The 17,701-nt window shown below is 41.6% G+C and overlaps 1 long non-coding RNA gene across 5 annotated transcripts in view; it reads left to right on the top strand.

The window, feature by feature from the left end:
• LOC102786964 (uncharacterized) overlaps positions 1-17,701 on the top strand; it is an 85,341-nt gene that overhangs the window by 5,617 nt on the left and 62,023 nt on the right. The window contains exons 3-4 of one of the 5 annotated variants that reach the window (XR_004843620.2): positions 6,828-7,077; positions 14,011-15,086. This is a non-coding gene — a long non-coding RNA (uncharacterized LOC102786964). Of the gene's footprint in view, positions 1-6,827; positions 7,641-14,010; positions 15,087-17,701 lie in introns of those variants that run through there. The other 4 variants (XR_015719191.1, XR_015719192.1, XR_436875.3 and 1 more) reach the window with 4 other exon arrangements.

Genomic DNA, 17,701 nt, shown 5'->3' with positions numbered 1-17,701 from the left:
TGTCTATGTGATGGCATGCCACATCTGGCTCAATTGTGGTTTGGTTTATGTGGCCCAGGCCCATAGAAAACCTAGCCTGGGTCTGGCATCAAGCTGGCACTTCTGACTGACTGGCGTCATGGCAGGGTGTATGTCAACCAGATGTGGGCCAGGTCTGGCAATGATGGCACTATTTATGTTCCTATTTTCCCATTTTATTTAGAAGACCCAAATGCCATGTTGCAGTACTATACTGCTATGGTAGCCAATGTTTGAAATGCAGGTTTGACAGGTTTGTGAGTGCACACTTTATCCAAACTAGTGACAGTTTACTCATCTTTGCCACCGGGTGGCTGTAGCTCACCAGGTAGAGCAGATCACCTACTGATTGGAAGGTTAGTGGTTCGATCCCTGTCTCCTCCAGTCTGCATGTCGAGAGTAGGGGTGGTTACCATGGCACCGGTTCTGACATAAACGGTAGTAACCAGACCGAAAAGCAGCGCACATTTCAGTGCTTTTTTTTCCCTGAGATGTGATACACTTCAGATTCTAGCCAAACATTTTATGTTTCCAAGCTTTCATTAGGCACGCTTTCATATAATTTCTTGAAGTTACCTTTAGGAATAGTTGTCCAGGCTTCTTAAATGATTTCCAAAGCTCTTCTTTAGAAGTTCAAGATGAGACACTGCTTTGGTAATGTTGAAGTCCAGGCTCAGAAGGCTCAGGCTTCATGACTGATTGTGTTCCATTGTGTATTTTTTCTATCCAGCTATGCAGCACTGGCAGCGTGTTTCTGTCATGTTAAAAAACAAAGTTGTTGTCAGTCAAGTGATTTTCAGAGGGTATTACATTATGGATCACAATTTTACTGCACTTTTCAGTATAATTGAGAGAGTGTTATAGCCTTTATTTGTCAGTTGCAGGTCTTTTGCCCACAACCGAGATGACAGACCTTGCCGACCATACAATACACAAACATCCCATTGGGGAGACAGGTCAGGCTAGGTAGCGAGGAAAAAAACATCGAAATGTGTAACACAGAAGGATAATACAGGAATGCACAGATACAGTGGGGCAAAAAAGTATTTAGTCAGCCACCGATTGTGCAAGTTCCCCCACTTAAAATGATGACAGAGGTCAGTAATTTGCACCAGAGGTACACTTCAACTGTGAGAGACAGAATGTGAAAAAAAAATCCATGAATTCACATGGTAGGATTTGTAAAGAATTTATTCGTAAATCAGGGTGGAAAATAAGTATTTGGTCACCTCAAACAAGGAAAATCCCTGGCTCTCACAGACCTGTAACGTCTTCTGTAAGAAGCTTTTCTGTCCCCCACTCGTTACCTGTATGAATGGCACCTGTTTGACCTCATCATCTGTATAAAAGACACCTGTCCACAGCCTCAACCAGTCAGACTCCAAACTCCGCCATGGCCAAGACCAAAGAGCTTTCGAAGGACACCAGGAAAAGAATTGTAGACCTGCACCAGACTGGGAAGAGTGAATCTACAATAGGCAAGCAGCTTGGTGTGAAAAAATCAACTGTGGGAGCAATCATCAGAAAATGGAAGACATACAAGACCACTGATAATCTCCCTCGATCTGGGGCTCCACGCAAGATCTCATCCCGTGGGGTCAAAATGATCATAAGAACGGTGAGCAAAGATCCCAGAACCACACGGGGGGACCTGGTGAATGACCTGCAGAGAGCTGGGACCAAAGTAACAAAGGTCACCATCAGTAACACACTACAACGGCAGGGAATCAAATCCCGCAGTGCCAGACGTGTTCCGCTGCTGAAGCCAGTGCATGTCCAGGCCCGTCTGAAGTTTGCCAGAGAGCACATGGATGATACAGCAGAGGATTGGGAGAATGTCATGTGGTCAGATGAAACCAAAGTAGAACTTTTTGGTATAAACTCAACTCGTCGTGTTTGGAGGAAGAAGAATACTGAGTTGCATCCCAAGAACACCATACCTACTGTGAAGCATGGGGGTGGAAACATCATGCTATGGGGCTGTTTTTCTGCCAAGGGGACAGGACGACTGATCCGTGTTAAGGACAGAATGAATGGGGCCAAGTATCGTGAGATTTTGAGCCAAAACCTCCTTCCATCAGTGAGAACTTTGAAGATGAAACGAGGCTGGGTCTTCCAACATGACAATGATCCAAAACACACCGCCCGGGCAACAAAGGAGTGGCTCCGTAAGAAGCATTTGAAAGTCCTGGAGTGGCCTAGCCAGTCTCCAGACCTCAACCCCATAGAAAATCTGTGGCGGGAGTTGAAAGTCCGTGTTGCTTGGCGACAGCCCCAAAACATCACTGCTCTTGAGAAGATCTGCATGGAGGAATGGGCCAAAATACCAGCTACTGTGTGTGCAAACCTGGTAAAGACCTATAGTAAACGTTTGACCTCTGTTATTGCCAACAAAGGTTATGTTACAAAGTATTGAGTTGTATTTTTGTTATTGACCAAATACTTATTTTCCACCCTGATTTACGAATAAATTCTTTACAAATCCTACCATGTGAATTCATGGATTTTTTTTTCACATTCTGTCTCTCACAGTTGAAGTGTACCTCTGGTGCAAATTACTGACCTCTGTCATCATTTTAAGTGGGGGAACTTGCACAATCGGTGGCTGACTAAATACTTTTTTGCCCCACTGTATCAACACACCATAGCATAATAAACACAGACAAGCAACATGGGAAAGAGTTCTAGTGTGTACATCTGATCTGGGACCGCTGCAATCTTTAGACTGCGCCTCCAACTGACCCGATGTCCACATCAGAGGGGAGGTAAGCGTTGGAGGTGGCGTTGGATCCGGGGTAGGGAGGGTGATGCGTCAGTGAGTGCTTATCAGTATATGTATGTGTGTGCGTGTCCATAGTTCAGCTGAGACAGTGTCCTTCGCCCTGCCAGGCTAAGTAAACAGTCTTCCAGCCAACCCAAGTGGCCTTGCATGGAATGGGAAGGAACAGACTAAACACAGTCGTTATCAGGGTGTTTTGTTCAGCTCCGGCCTTGCAGCTGGCGCCGAGAGGGTATCCGCATGAAGTGATGGTATTTTTTACTTTAGTGCAAACAGCTCATATGAATTTTAAAGCAGTTCTACAGTCCAACACTGGTCTCTCAATCTCCCGTTGGAGAGCCGCGAGCTTCGCCATACTTGCGTTCTGTGATGTTGTCATTTCTTGTGCTCAAGGAGCCGATTCTGAGAACTCACGGCAGTGTGCCTCCCCGAGATGTCATCCAATTTTGCGCCCAGAGATGTTATTCCGGGCTAGCCTTCCGAGATGTATCCAGTCTGCAGTCAGAGATCTTATTCTGAGTATTCACAGCAGCCGTAGCCTCTCCAAGATCTTATCTGTGCTGACTCAATGAGCCCATTTTGAGAAACTCAAACCTCTCCCATTGTTCCAATCCCAGCGGGCAGCCTCGTGGGGGTTTGAACAGCCGGTTCGGCTTTCTTAATTCTTCGATAAGTCAGGGCCAAGCCAGCTCCGATCAGCCAGAACCCTGTTACTATGGTTCCGAATAGGTAGATATCTTCAGCACTCAGGCTCACCCGAGCCGAGACTTCTCGTTGAGAAAGGGGTGTCAATTGCATTTAGGGACCAGTTGATCCAATCCATAATTCCTCTTTTAGGTTTTAGAGAACAGACTGTGAGAGAATGTTCCAGGGAAAATACAAAAAAAACCCATGAGACTAGACAAGGACATAAGCAGGGAAGATAAGGGAAGCCAAAGAAGGCTCCATCAATTTGACAAGATATTCAACACCACTGGCTGAGATTCAGCCCAAAACAATGACAGAGCCTACTGTGTTGTACAGATGGTTAAATATACTCACCGTTGTCTTTCCTGACCTCTGATGTATATATTGACATTGATTTGAACCAAAATGTTCAAATTTAGATTCTTTATTTCACAGATCTGTTGCCACTGATACTGATTTTCTATTCAGTTTCCAATATAGTACACCTGTGGCCTTATGTAGTAAACAAAAAAGTGTGAAATAATTTAAAACATGTTTTCTATTTTAGATTCTTCAAAATAGCCACCCTTTGCTTTATTGCTTTGCACACTCTTCGCATTCCTTTGATGAGCTTCACGACGTAGTCACCTGAAGTGGTTTTCCAACATGAAGGAGTCTTGAAGGAGTTCCCAGAGATGCTGAGTACTCTTTGGGACTTGTGCCTTCACTCTGTGGTCCATTCATCCCAAACCATATCAATTGGGTTTAGATCAGGTGACTGTGGAAGCCAGACCATCTGGTGCAGCACACCATCACTCTCCTTCTTGGTCAAATAGCCCCAACACAGCCTGGAAGTTTGTTTGGGAGCAGTATCCTGTTGAAAAATAAATGCAAACCAGATGAGATGGCATGTCGCTGGAGGATGCTGGTTCAGTGTGCCTTCAGTTTCGAATAAATCCCCAACAGTGTCACCAGCAAAGCACCCACACACAATCATAAGCAAAACATCCTCACACCATCACATGCTCCATCCTCCATGTTTCATGGTGGGAATCATGCATCCATTCATCCTTTCTGTGTCACACAAAGACACGACGGGTGGAACCAAAGATCTCAAACGTGGACCCATCAGACCAATGCACAGATTTCCACTGGTCTAATGTCCATTCCTTGTGATTCTTGTCCCAAATAAATCTCTTCTGCTTGTTCTGTTTCTTTAGTAGTGATTTCATAGCAGCTATTTGACCATATAGGCCTGATTTGTGCAATCTCCACTGAACAGTTGATGTAGAGATGTGTCTGCTGCTGGAACTCTGGCATTTGTCTGGGCTCTAATCTGAGGTGCTGTTAACTTGTGATTTCTGAGGCTGGCGACTCGGATGAATTTATCCTCAGCAGCAGAGGTGACTCTTGGTCTTCCTTTCCTGGGGTGGTCCTCATGTGAGCTGGTTTCGTCGTAGCGCTCGATGATTTTTAGTGCTGCACTCAAATTACATTCAAAGTTGTAGCAATTTTCTGGACTGAGTGACATTCAGTTTCAGTAATTATGGACTGTAGTTTCTCCTTACTTAGCTGACTGGTTCTTGCCATAATATGAATTCTAACAGTTGTCAAATAAGGTTGTCAGCTATGTACCAACCTGACTTCTGCACAACATAACTGATGGCCCCATCCCCATTAAGAATTCCACAAATGAACCCTGATATGGCACACCTGTGAAGTGTAAACCATTTCAGGTGACTACATCATGAACCAAGGGTTTGCAGTGCTACCAAGAAAGGAAAGGGTGGCAACTTGGAGGAATCTAAAATATAAGACATATTTGGAGTTATTTATCCGTTTTTTTCTTTGCTACATAATTCCCTATATCTTCCTTCCATATTTGATGTCTTCAGTATGTATCGATAATGTAGAAAGTAGTAAAAATAAATAAAAAACCATTAAATAAGATGGCCAGATCAATCTCTCAGATCCTGTGTTAGGTCATTGCTGGATTTTTCCCTATTTCTTAAGGGCATGACATTAAGATTCTTTTCATTTAGTATGGATGGCTGTTTTAGGCCTACCAGTTCTTCCTGTGTCTTCCACTTGTCCAGTTTACACAGATTTTTAAGGACATATTGCACACCATGTCTAGACAAACTCCACACCAAGTTTTTAGCTGTAAAGCCTTGTTCAGCTAATAGCCTTGTGAATATCACCTTGTTGGTGCAATAATACTATTTTGTGCTTGTAAAACTGGAAAAATGTGTTTTTCTGACTAATTGGTAGTAACAGTACAGTAAGTGCCTAAAGATTTTTAATTTAACTAGATACTGTAACTTCCACAGGTAACACATACAAGTATATGTTGTCTATATGCATGACAAGCTTATTAAATTCAAAGCTGCTATTAAAGACACACTCTTCATACAACAACCCCACATGCAATCACTTTTGGGATGTTTTATTTCCAGCTTCACCTATGGAATTTATCCCTCTCCATATACACCAATTACATATAAAACACTGATGAATCACATTAGGGCGATGTAGACTAGAACATTAATCATGTGTAAGGCAATCACAGATAATTTATGGCTTCTCCTGTGTTTCTAAATGATCTCTCTCCTGTCCCTGATTGATCCATTATTTGGTCGTAAGCAGAAACATGTTTGCCACATCAATCAAATGATTAATCACAAATAATTGCCTTGACAGCTGAACATAATATACTCTATAGTGTGTGTGTGTGTGTGTGTGTGTGTTATGTGTGTGGAGTGGAGGGTTAAATACAGTACAGTGGAGAGAGGAAGGTGAGTTGTATTTTTGTTAACTCTCATAGAGACTGTGTATTGTTTACAGTTCTTTGAAACTCATTCACAGTGTGAATGTCCTTGCACTGACAAGTCAAGCATGAATACTGCTTTTCTTTTGTAGGCATACAAAATCAATATTATATTAATGTGTGTAATACAAATGGTTGCTTATGGTAACAAGCCCATAACAAATGATCATCTGAGTACAGTTGTCATCAGTGCTACACAGCATTTTAGTGCTTTCTGGTCAGGCAATTGGAGTTCTAATGGATTCCACATCCTTAGCACTGGGATCCACAGATGGGTCATCCAAAAATCTTGTGCCGTTAGAGTGTCTAGGTGGTTTCCTGTTTGTGAGAGGAGTTCCAGATTTCCATCCTCTGGGATGGAGTTTCTAGCACCTCACATACTGCTCATTCCAGGGAAATAAGCAGGAGGGTTTTTAAACCAGCACCACCTGCCACTCTCCACCAGTTTGTCCTGCTACCATTGGTGGTAACTCTGCCTCCTTGTGTTAAGCTTCATGCTTGTCTTTCCCATGTTTAACATTGCCTCCCGGTTTGCAGTTCCATCAGATTCACCCCCTGTTGTGCTACTCTTCAGCGCTGGTCCTGTTCAGTTCAACTACTACAGTCAACTACAAATGGAAGGTTTCATACTCACTGCGCTCACTTGCCTCCCCTCCTGCCTGTCGTGACTCTCTTGGATTTGCTGTCTGGACTTCCTAGAACTGGACCATCTCCTCTCACCATGCTGACCCCCTACAAGACACTCCCACGGCCATGCCCTCCAAGGCTAATTGGTCTTCATCCACAAGTAAGCACACCCCACTGCAATACCTACTCACTTCTAGCCATTCTCTCGTCTTCCTGCTTGTCTTCCTCTGTTACAGAGTTTCCCGTTCCATCGCTCTCCTTGTGTCCCCCATGTTCGAACGTTTCTCCATCCTTGACCTTCCTTGGCTCCGGGTCTCCTGTTTATGTTTTCAGTTTCAAGCCATCCCATATGGAAAAGAAATAGTAAAAACTTGCATAAGATGTGACCTACTTCATATAGTGAATCATGTAAGGCTTATATGATTTACTTATGAAAATGGCCACTTTCTCATTACTTTCATATATTGTTTTAGTAAGTATCCAAAACATACAAGTTTCATTTATATGATTTTTCAAGGGATCTTATATCTGTTTTCACTCTTGTATGCTTTTCATACAAGTTTCATACTAGACAGACACACAATTTATATATATCTTTTCCATATGGGATGTTCTAGTTTGAGTTTGCCTTTTTTTAAAATAAAACCTTCTAAATAGTTTACACATGTAATGAGTCTGCTTTCGGGTACACGCCGCACACCAACACCCAGTTCTTGACATATGCAGCCACTCACTTGTGAGCAGTGTTGGGAAGTAACGGAATACATGTACCGCCGTTACTTATTTAAAATACAAAATATGAGTAACTGTATTCCGTTACAGTTACCGTTTAAAAAGGTGGTATTTAGAATACAGTTACTTTGTTGAAATAAATGGATTACACGGCGGTACTTCCCTGTTTCATATTGTCGCGGGTCAGGACTGTTTGGGTTTGTTTGACAGCTACGTTCTGTTGTTCCAGGTGGCAGCGTTACGGTTGCCATGGTTACAGGGTGACGCTCTCTCTCTGCGTGTTTCCTGGGTGAGAGAGGCCTTTTTGTTGTTGTTGTGCTAAGCTAATAGGCAGAATGCTACAGGTATAGCTCTAAAGAATGTAGCATCATGGGCAGTGTAGTCCGTGCTGCAGGGAGAATGGACTGCCATACCCGTGATGTGTCTGTGAGCGAGGGAGGGAGAAAAAGGAAAAGGACGAGCTGTCATCGAGCAGAAACGGGAGCTGGAACCATGTAAATATAATAATAACCACTGCAGCCAAGAAGAGTGCCTGACGAGCCCAGTTGTAAGTAAGCTATTAAGACTCGACTGTACACCGTGTTCGTGTTTTCCTCCAAAAACAATAAGTTCTGTTGGAGCAGCCTTTCAACGCCTCTCTTTGTCTCTCGCAACTAAAGTTGACCCAGACAACAAAGTAAAGCTAGTTTTCAGCTACGAGCCCGACACAGAACCCACCGTATTTGCCAGAGGTCCCTTTACTACGGTTCGGAGCCGCGGACCTTCAGTAACAGTAATAAATCACAGCAATAGTACATTCATGTAGTTGTAAACAGCATGATAATATATTAAGTAATCCAAAGTATTCAGAATACGTTACTCTCATTGAGTAACGTAACGGAATACGTTACAGAATACATTTTGGGGCATGTATTCTGTAATGGAATACATTTTAAAAGTAACCTTCCCAACACTGCTTGTGAGTAGGGTTATCACAATACTCAGTACTCAAGGAAAATACTTGACATTCAATAAAATATTGGATATCACAGGTGTAATTATTAACATAATTTTAAGATGTACATATGAAAAATATTTTATGATTCTCTTAGGGGTTGCCAAAAAACAAAAAAGACAAAAATTTTAGGTATTCTGAGGTAATGTATTGTTTCTTGGGATTTGGCTCGACATTTTCTTTGGTTTTCTTGTAGAGTTGGTCTAAGTGCTGAAAGACTTTTTTTAGTTTCAGTCTGGTACTTAATAGAACCATATCACTTCTTTGACAGAATTAGGGGTTGAGAGTGTTCCCAGAGGAAAGATTAGTGATTTCAGCAGACTTCAGTGGGCATGTAGGTGCAGGGAACAGAAGTGACGAGGAAGAGTTGGGTCGCATGACTAGGCGAAAAGCAGGATGACAGATGGTGGGGAATTTGCGAAAAGGGTAGAAATGGTTGTGGTGAAGACATTTTTTATGAATTGGGAGGTACAAAGGGAGACTTATAAGAGTGGAGAAAGGTGCACATAGGTTTGACTTTGGACATTAAGAAGAGAAAGTGAGTGTAAAACAGAGGAAAGCATTAAGTGGGGGATGTCGAAGAAGGAAGAATTTTGAGTTTAGGAAGAAGTGACACAGACTCTGGGTAGTAGGGAAGAGTTACCAGACCACTGGAGAAGTCCAGGCTGGACAACTACAGATGTGATTTGCTTTTTGGCATATGGCATTTGTGTTGATGGAGGAGTATATAGTATAGTGAAGGTCAGAGGGAGTCGCACAATGTCTTTGTGGAGCTAGAGAAAGCATTTGATAGGGTGCCAAGAGAAGAACGGTAGTACTGAGGAAGTCAGAAGTGGCAGTATGTGAGGTTGGTGCAGGACATGTGTACAGACAATTAGACAGTGGTGAGGTGTGCAATAGAAATTATAGATAGGTTCTAGGTGGGGCTGAGATTACATCAAGAATTACCCCTAAACCTCTTTTTTTGTGATGAATAGACTGACAGATGAGGTCAAGGAAGAATTTATTAGGATTCTTTATAGTTGATTGTGATGCTTGCAGAAAACATTGTAATCTGTAGAGAGAGTAGGGAACAATTTGAAGAGAGACTGGAGAAGTGGAGCTATGCACTGGAGAAAAGAGGAATTAAAGCCAGTTGAGACAAGACAGAAAGCTTCTATGTGAATAAGAGGGAGAAAGGTGGAAAGGTGAACATCACAACATAAATAGTAGAGGTGGGGATCACCATACATCCCACGATACGATATTATCACAATACTTAACGCACGATACGATATTATTGCAATTTTTTAAAATATTTTGCGATATTCAGATTCTGTACATAAAGGTAAACTTTATCAATATTCATTTTATCTAATATCAAAGTCCCACTCTCAGTCTTTCTCTCACTTCAGTCAGTTTTATTGTTGACAAACTGAATGGTTTGTATTACAGTCTAGTCCAACTTAACTGAATGCAACCATCTGGTACAATTATAGCTATTCTGAACTATGCAATTTATGAAAACTATGCAGCCCATTCAGCAACTGAAGAATTTGAAAGTAAATTAAAACAAAATATAATTTTACATTAAATAAACAAGTTTTAAACTTAATTAAAATAAAACATGTTTTAAATTAAAATAAGTAAACTGTCATGTTGCTGCCAAAAAAAAAGTTAAACACATTTGGACAGTGAAGGAATGTCAGGATTCTTGCTCAGAAAAAGGTGCTGATCAACATCCTCTGAAGTCAGAGCATGTTCCATTCCACAAAAACTTTTTTTGTAACAAAATATCGATTTCGGCTGTCCCTGTATTGAAACATTATTAGCAAACAAAATATCACCATACTACACAGTATTGATTTTTTCCCCCACCCCTAATAAATAGTGAAGCTAGATGATTTTTTAATACCTGGGGTCACCATCCAAAGCAACGGACAGTGGACAGAGGAGGTGAAGAAGAGTTTGCAGGCATGATGCAGTGGGTCAACACAACTATCAGTGTGATTTGTTATGGAGAGAAGAAGAAGATAACAAATTTTAGACAAATAATTGTTTTAGCCTTTTAAATTTAGGCCATCCATTATAACATCACAGACTTGCAGGACTGATAACATGTCTACATTCCACATTAGCATTGTCATTTTATTATTAATTATAGCCGTTACAATATTAGACACCTAATGTAACTATTGGATAAGATTGCCATCAGATGTGCCTTTATTTCTACAGGTGTTAACACAGTGGATGGATCTGCATGTTTGATTTCGCAAAGATTTTATGTGCTACCAATTACTAATGCTGTTGTTGGTCCCAAGCCAGTACCAGCATTAGGAGTACACTAGCTTGTGAGTCTCTGAGGCTGTGTTTGCTGCTACTGAGTAATTGCTAATAATTTAGCGGCTAACATTAACATGTGCACCAGCCAAGTTAATATGCATGATGATTTATCCTCTATATACTTTTGGAAATTCCTCTTAAGTGTTGTGGACATCAATTACTTAGACATGATATTCAAGTACACAGCTGCTAGTAAGGCTGTGTCCCTGCGTGTCTACAATGGTGCTATAGGAAGTTATGTACCAGCTGGAGGATTCAAAGATGGCACTGTTTATATCAATACTGTCACAAATGAGTTGTGTATCTAATCTGATAGCAATTTTTAGTATTGATTAGCGTCTGAAAATCAATTTCTTGACAACCCCAGTTGTAGGAAGTGCCCATATTTATGGAATTGTACTATAATTAGCTTTCCATGCTCATAAGAAAACTTTTTCTGGGACTGTTCTAGGCTTACCTTGTGTCTGTTGAAGCTGCCTGCAAATGTAAAAACATAAAAATCAAGTTGATAGATACTAATTAATAATATAAGTATTATATGCAACTACCCTAGTTGGGCATTGGCAGTACTTGATTGTAATGGAAAACGAGTCGAGCTGAGTCATACCGCTTCTAGTTGCATCAAGTTGATCCGAGTAGGTAAAAGGGCTGTAGAGACTGACAATCACTCAGTCTTACATTCACACATATGATCAGTTTAGAATCACCAAGTAACCTTACATTCAAGTATTTCGACTGTGGGAGGAAGCCATACAGACATGGGAAGAACATACAAATTCCACAGACCAGGGCCTCAGTCAGCCAGTATATTGAAAAGACTGTGTTGCTGTAAGGTGATAGTATTAACTATTGCATCACCACACTGGCCAGTTGAAGAAGATGCATATATGGATTGATATGCATAATCTGGGCTCATCCTCATAAAATTTACAATACATCTGTTTTGTTGAATTTTAATGTTATGTTGTTTAATCTAAAACCTTTTGAAGCTGGAAGGTGAAGTAAAGCAAAACAACTTTATATGAATTTACAAATAAGTAGGAAAACAAGATATTAGTCACAACCGGGAAAAGTTCAAAACAAATTCAAGAAAATGAAAAACGTAATGGGAAAAACAGGTTTACAAATACAATAGAACTAAGATGCAGGTGGAGTGAAAATGAGGCAGACAATCAAAATCAGCGGAAACAAAGACAGGATATACAACCAATTAAAATACACAAGAAAGTGATGAGCGAAATAAAAGAGGAAATGAGTAAAACAGAAATGCAAATAACACGATGATAGATAAGAAAAATCTACAAAAAAATAGTTTTTTTAAAAGATGCAAAAAAACCCCAACAAAACTGTTGTGATAGAAGAAACAGTATTCATCTATGTTATTCCTCCCACTTGTCTCCCTTTTTACCAGATTCTCAGTATTTAACTGTCTCAAAATTTCATAGCAGATATCCTCATCCCCCTTACCCAAAGTTTTTTCTCTGTCATCTAACTGCCTTCACAGCCTCTCTTTCTTTCTTTTCTGCTACTGTTCTGCACCTGCATGCTCACCATCTTCAGCTCTTCTTTCCATTCATGTCTGTCAGGCAATTACCATCTCCATGCCTCCTATCTATTGATTTCTCCTCTCCCTGTGTTTATCACTTTCCTCTTCCTTTCTCTCTTGCTCTAATATCTATTCATACTTCTGGGTTTATGCCTCACTGTCTTTGGGCTTTCCTTTTCTTCATCTGTCCATGTCTTTTGTAGGGTGTGTGTACACAGTAACCACCCCTGCTGTTCTGTCTTACTCCATCTCTTCTCTGTTTTCAGTTTTCATTTTTTTGCCTCCCACTAACCCTTCCACCCGTAAACCCACAAAGCCCCACCCTAGCCCTGTCTTTGTGAGGTCTCCATAGACATTAGCTGTCTCCATTCTGCCTGACTGAGCTAAATTATTCCACAATAAGTCACTGGGCTAATTCACTAGCATAATCACCTCATGCATTTGAAATTTAAATGATTTCATGAGCGCCCGCACTGCTCTCTCATTAAAGAATCCCTCTCAAGACTCAGACAAGCAGGTAGGAGTGCACAGGAAAGGAAAGTACAACTTTTACCTGTGTGTGTGTGTGTGTGTGATGGCATCACATATTGAATCTGAGAGTAAGTGCGTCAATGTCTATGCATGTATTTGTGTGAGTGCTTCCTCATTTGTGTTAAGTTGGAGAGGCGATTTTTTTTTTTAGACTGAAAAGCAGCTAATTAATCAATTATTATACTTCCTGAATAACTGGTGTTGGATGTTTCTTTTTGACCTACAAGGTCAGTTTATAGCTGTATTATGAACATGTCCTTCAGTTGACAACACTTCACAGGGCTCCTGGAGACAGTATGACTGAATGTAAACTCATGGGAGTTCTAGAACTGAGTAGTGTGTCAACGTGGCGACAGACAGCCAGAAAGCACGAGACTGGCAGGAACATGCACCTATCCAGACACATACAAATAAGCAAGTTGTATTTATAAATGTGAAATCAAAAATATAGAAAAATATATATGGCTCACTTTTGTATTAATCGAATAGTAATAACACTATTATTAGACATTTTTTTTATGGATTAGGGCATCAATGTGGAGCCAGACAGTGAAATAGAGAAAAATAAACACAAAATTTTCAAAACTAAATCTTCAAAATCTTCAAAAATAAACACAAAATTAAGTTTTAAGATCACACAACATTAGTACGTTAAAATACATTGTGTGCACCAGCAAAACCATTAGCCTGAACACGCTTCTTTTTTTTGGGGTGATATCAAATTCCAGAACAGCAACCTCACAGTCAGAGACCATAAAGCTGTCAAAGATAGTTGATGGGCTGAATGTCAGTTGGAACATATTGCCTCTGTCTCCATATTGATGCTACACTGATGCCAGACAACACCATTCCTCGCTTTTCATCAGTCTTCTAGCTAATGTCCAAACTTTGGAAAGCAAAGTGGATGAACTACAGGCCAGGATGACTTTCCATTGGTATATTAAGATTTGTATTTTTTTCTTTTACAGCTGTGTTCTGGTCTGCTGCTTATATTCCACCCCACACCAACATCATGTGGGTGCTAGACAAGCTGAATGATGTTATTGACCCAGAGGAATCAATAACATTGGAAGCAGCTTTTATCGTAGCTGGTGACTTCAACCTGAAGAAGGTTCTGCCAAAGTACTACCACCACGTAAACTTTTTTCTGACCACTTATAAAATGTGTTCATTGTGCTGCCCATTGTGTTGGATTGTCAATGCAACCCTCTTCTCCCACTCTTCACACACTGATAGCAACACCGCAGGAGAAATGCTAGCACAGGCATCCAGTATCCGTAGTTTCAGGTGCTGCACATCTCGTATCTTCACAACATAGACAATTGCCTTCAGATGACCCCAAAGACAAAAGTCTGAGGGGGTCAGATCGGGAGACCTTGGGGACCATTCAAATGGCTCACGAAGACCAATCCACTTTCCAGGAAAGTGTTCATTTAGGAATGCTCGGACCTGGCACCCATAATGTCGTGGTGCACCATCTTGCTGGAAAAACTCAGGGAACGTGCCAGCTTCAGTGCATAAAGAGGGAAACACATCATCATGTAGCAATTTCAAATATCCAGAGGCCTTGAGGTTACCATTGATGAAGAATGGACCCACTATTGTTGTACCCCATATACAACACCAAACCATCACTTTTGTTGTTCCAACAGTCTTGGAGGGATCCATCCAATGTGGGTTAGTGTCAAATCAATAGCAGTGGTTTTGTTTGTTAACCTCGCCATTCACATAAAAGTTTGCCTCATCACTGAACAAAATCTTCTGCGTGAACTGAGGGTCCTGTTCCAATTTTTGTTTTGCCCATTCTGCAAATTCTGTGCGCCAATCTGGGTCATCCTCGTTGAGATGCTGCAGTAGCTGGAGTTTGCAAGGGTGCCATTTGCCCAACTTACATTGAAATCTGCTGCAATGACCCGGTTACTGCGTTCACCAGATATCAACACAATTTTGATCCGCTCCTCACGTGTTAACCTCTTCGACATGTCAATGGCTGTGAACAAAGAGAAACTTGTAAATAACTCATGAAAGAATAAAGTTATGTTGAAACCAAGCACACCATTGTTTTTCTTGTGACATTACCAATAAGTTTGATGTGTCACATCTTGAGGAGTTTGCCCCCTCACATATACTAATGTGCCACAAACAGGACTTTAATATCACCAACCATTCCCATGTTATTACGGTGTATCCATATGAATGGCCCACCCTGTACACTAAAGACTGTGAAGTTTTTTTTTTTTTTTTAACTAAGGCAGAATGCATTACTGGATATATCCATAATGTGGGTCTGATCTGATAATGTTGTGCCATCCATTGCTGTAGCCTGGTACACTGTCAGAAGAGCAATAAATACAGCTAAGGGACAGTATAGGGAAAAGGTGGAGTCCTGCTACATTGGCTCAAACATCAGGCACATATGGAATGGGCTAAACCTTATATGCCTGCTTTGGGACGCACAGCAAGTCACACTTTCTGTCAGAGGTGGATGTAACCAGTATGTAACAAAATATGTAAACCATGGGCAAATCAGAAGACTTCAGGAACGGCAGGAGCCTAGAGGATGGGTAACCACAATGAAAACACAACCACAAATGATGAAGCAATGGTTCAACTGTATTTGAAATTTAGGGGGTCAGGCCTCTTCTGGGGCAAAGGGGGGCCTCGGGCCTCTGGGCCTGCGGCTCGGTTCACTCTGGCACAGCTGGCTGCCGGCAGAGCCGGCGGGCACGCCACTGCAGCCCCCTCTGGCCTCTGCTCCGTGGCTACTGGGTGACCCCTCATCTGGGGCTCTCCTCAGCTCTTCCCAGGAGGGTGGCACGGATGCCCCTCTGGTGGTCCTCTTTGGGCTCTCGCACTCTGGGGCTTCTGGATGTTTGGAGCCTGGATCTCCTCTGCTTCATGCCCCTGGGGGACAGGGCTATGGCTCTCTACATCCTCTAGAATGGGAAACCATGGAAACCTTTTGAATACAAGCACGCTGATCCACACAGGTGTGCATACGGGTGTTCACTGTTCATAGACATAAACTACACCTTTATTGGCTGCTATTTCCAAGCACATTGTGCGCTGTCGGTCCTGTTTGCTACACAACAACATTCAATATTTAGTATTTACTGCTGTTTACACTTAGCTAGATTAACGTGATGGTGTTGTGCTTAGTATGTTGCTCTGTTTTTGTTTTTGCTTGTTTTCTCTTCTTTTTCTCTCAAAAGGTGATCCAGGAGATTTCTTTTTCTCTTCTTTCTCTTTTTGAGTGCCCTTTCTCACTGTCCCTCTTCCCTTCTGCTTTTCTTTTCCTTCATCTTTCTTTCTCCCTTTCCTATCCCTCAGTCATGTCTTTCCCATCTGTAACAACTGAAAATAAAATAAATAATAACAACAAAGGTCGATCAAATGGACCAATACGGCAAGGCCGTGATGATCCATTTTGTAAGTAAGTAAAGCAAGTAAATCCATTGGGTATCCTTGTTGGTCTTCAGACAACAATTCTGACAGCTAAAGAACCAAATGGGACAGGCAAAAAAAAAAAAAGAGGCACCCACAAACCTCTTAATAGCTTTCCTGTCTAAATAGTTTAATCTCTTTATAATGTTTATTATTTTATTCCTGTTTCTGTATAGAAAACAGCTGGTGTCATGTAGCTTGGGGTGATGAGCCACGGTGTTTATCAGTATCCATGTCCTGCTGATGCTGTGACTCCATTCACTCAGTCACAGCATCACTGACACCCGTCACCTGATTGGTTGTCGTGCACATTTTATATGGTGCAAAATGCACCATATAAAATGAAGCGTATATTTTACTTCGCGCTTCAAACGCATCAGTCGCACTAATTGTTCGCGTGAATAAGGCAGAAAAGCGTTTTCAGTGTCACCACCCAGAAACGGATCACCATGTACCTCAACCAGAAGCCTTGGATGAACCGGGATGTTCGTCTCCTCCTGAAGGCCCGCAACACTGCCTTCAGGTCAGGAGAACTGAAGGCAGTGTTTTAATGTACTAATGTTTGTTTGAGAATTTCTAGAACCTAAGTTATGGACATCTTAATGTTCCTCTTATCCATCCACAGCCTGTCTGTCGTGATGGCCCTCTGCACCTCTGTTAGCAACATGTTCTCACTCCCAAAGCGTAACATTTTACGCTAGGTGACAAATCGTCAACATATTACGTTTTCGGCTACCCACGACGTTCCTAAATGACAAACTTGGAAAAATGAGGAAATATGAGAACCGTATGGACTCAATCTACACATGTTCGCTCTTTTTCTGCAAATCGCTTAGAAACACGCTATTTAACATCATTAAAGTCCTGGTTAAGATCAGGAAAAAGGTTATGATTAGGGCTAGGGATAAGGTTAGGTTTAGGGCTGGAATACAGGGCTGGAACATCTATTACCGCGGGAGCGTCTTTGCACTGGATTTCAGCCATAACCCGCCGCGTACCATAAGAACGCCGATAGTCTCCTTTCGCGTTCCTCGGGAACGCCGCGGGACATGACAAAACGTCGGCATGTTACGCCTCGGGAGTGAGAACGGCCTGCTGTTAGCTGACTGATATCCTTCCACGTTTCCATAATTTTGGTAGCTAGACTTCTTCTCTATCGGGCGCTTTCTCTAGCTCCGTTCTCCATGTTATACCCACATGCTGCTAGGTTTTGTT

Source organism: Neolamprologus brichardi, chromosome 6 (genome assembly GCF_056152115.1).
Source record: "Neolamprologus brichardi isolate AB-2024 chromosome 6, ASM5615211v1, whole genome shotgun sequence".
NCBI classification, from domain to species: domain Eukaryota; kingdom Metazoa; phylum Chordata; class Actinopteri; order Cichliformes; family Cichlidae; genus Neolamprologus; species Neolamprologus brichardi.
The sequence above is the reverse complement of the archived record's forward strand: the minus strand, read 5'-3'. Positions and strand labels throughout refer to the sequence as shown.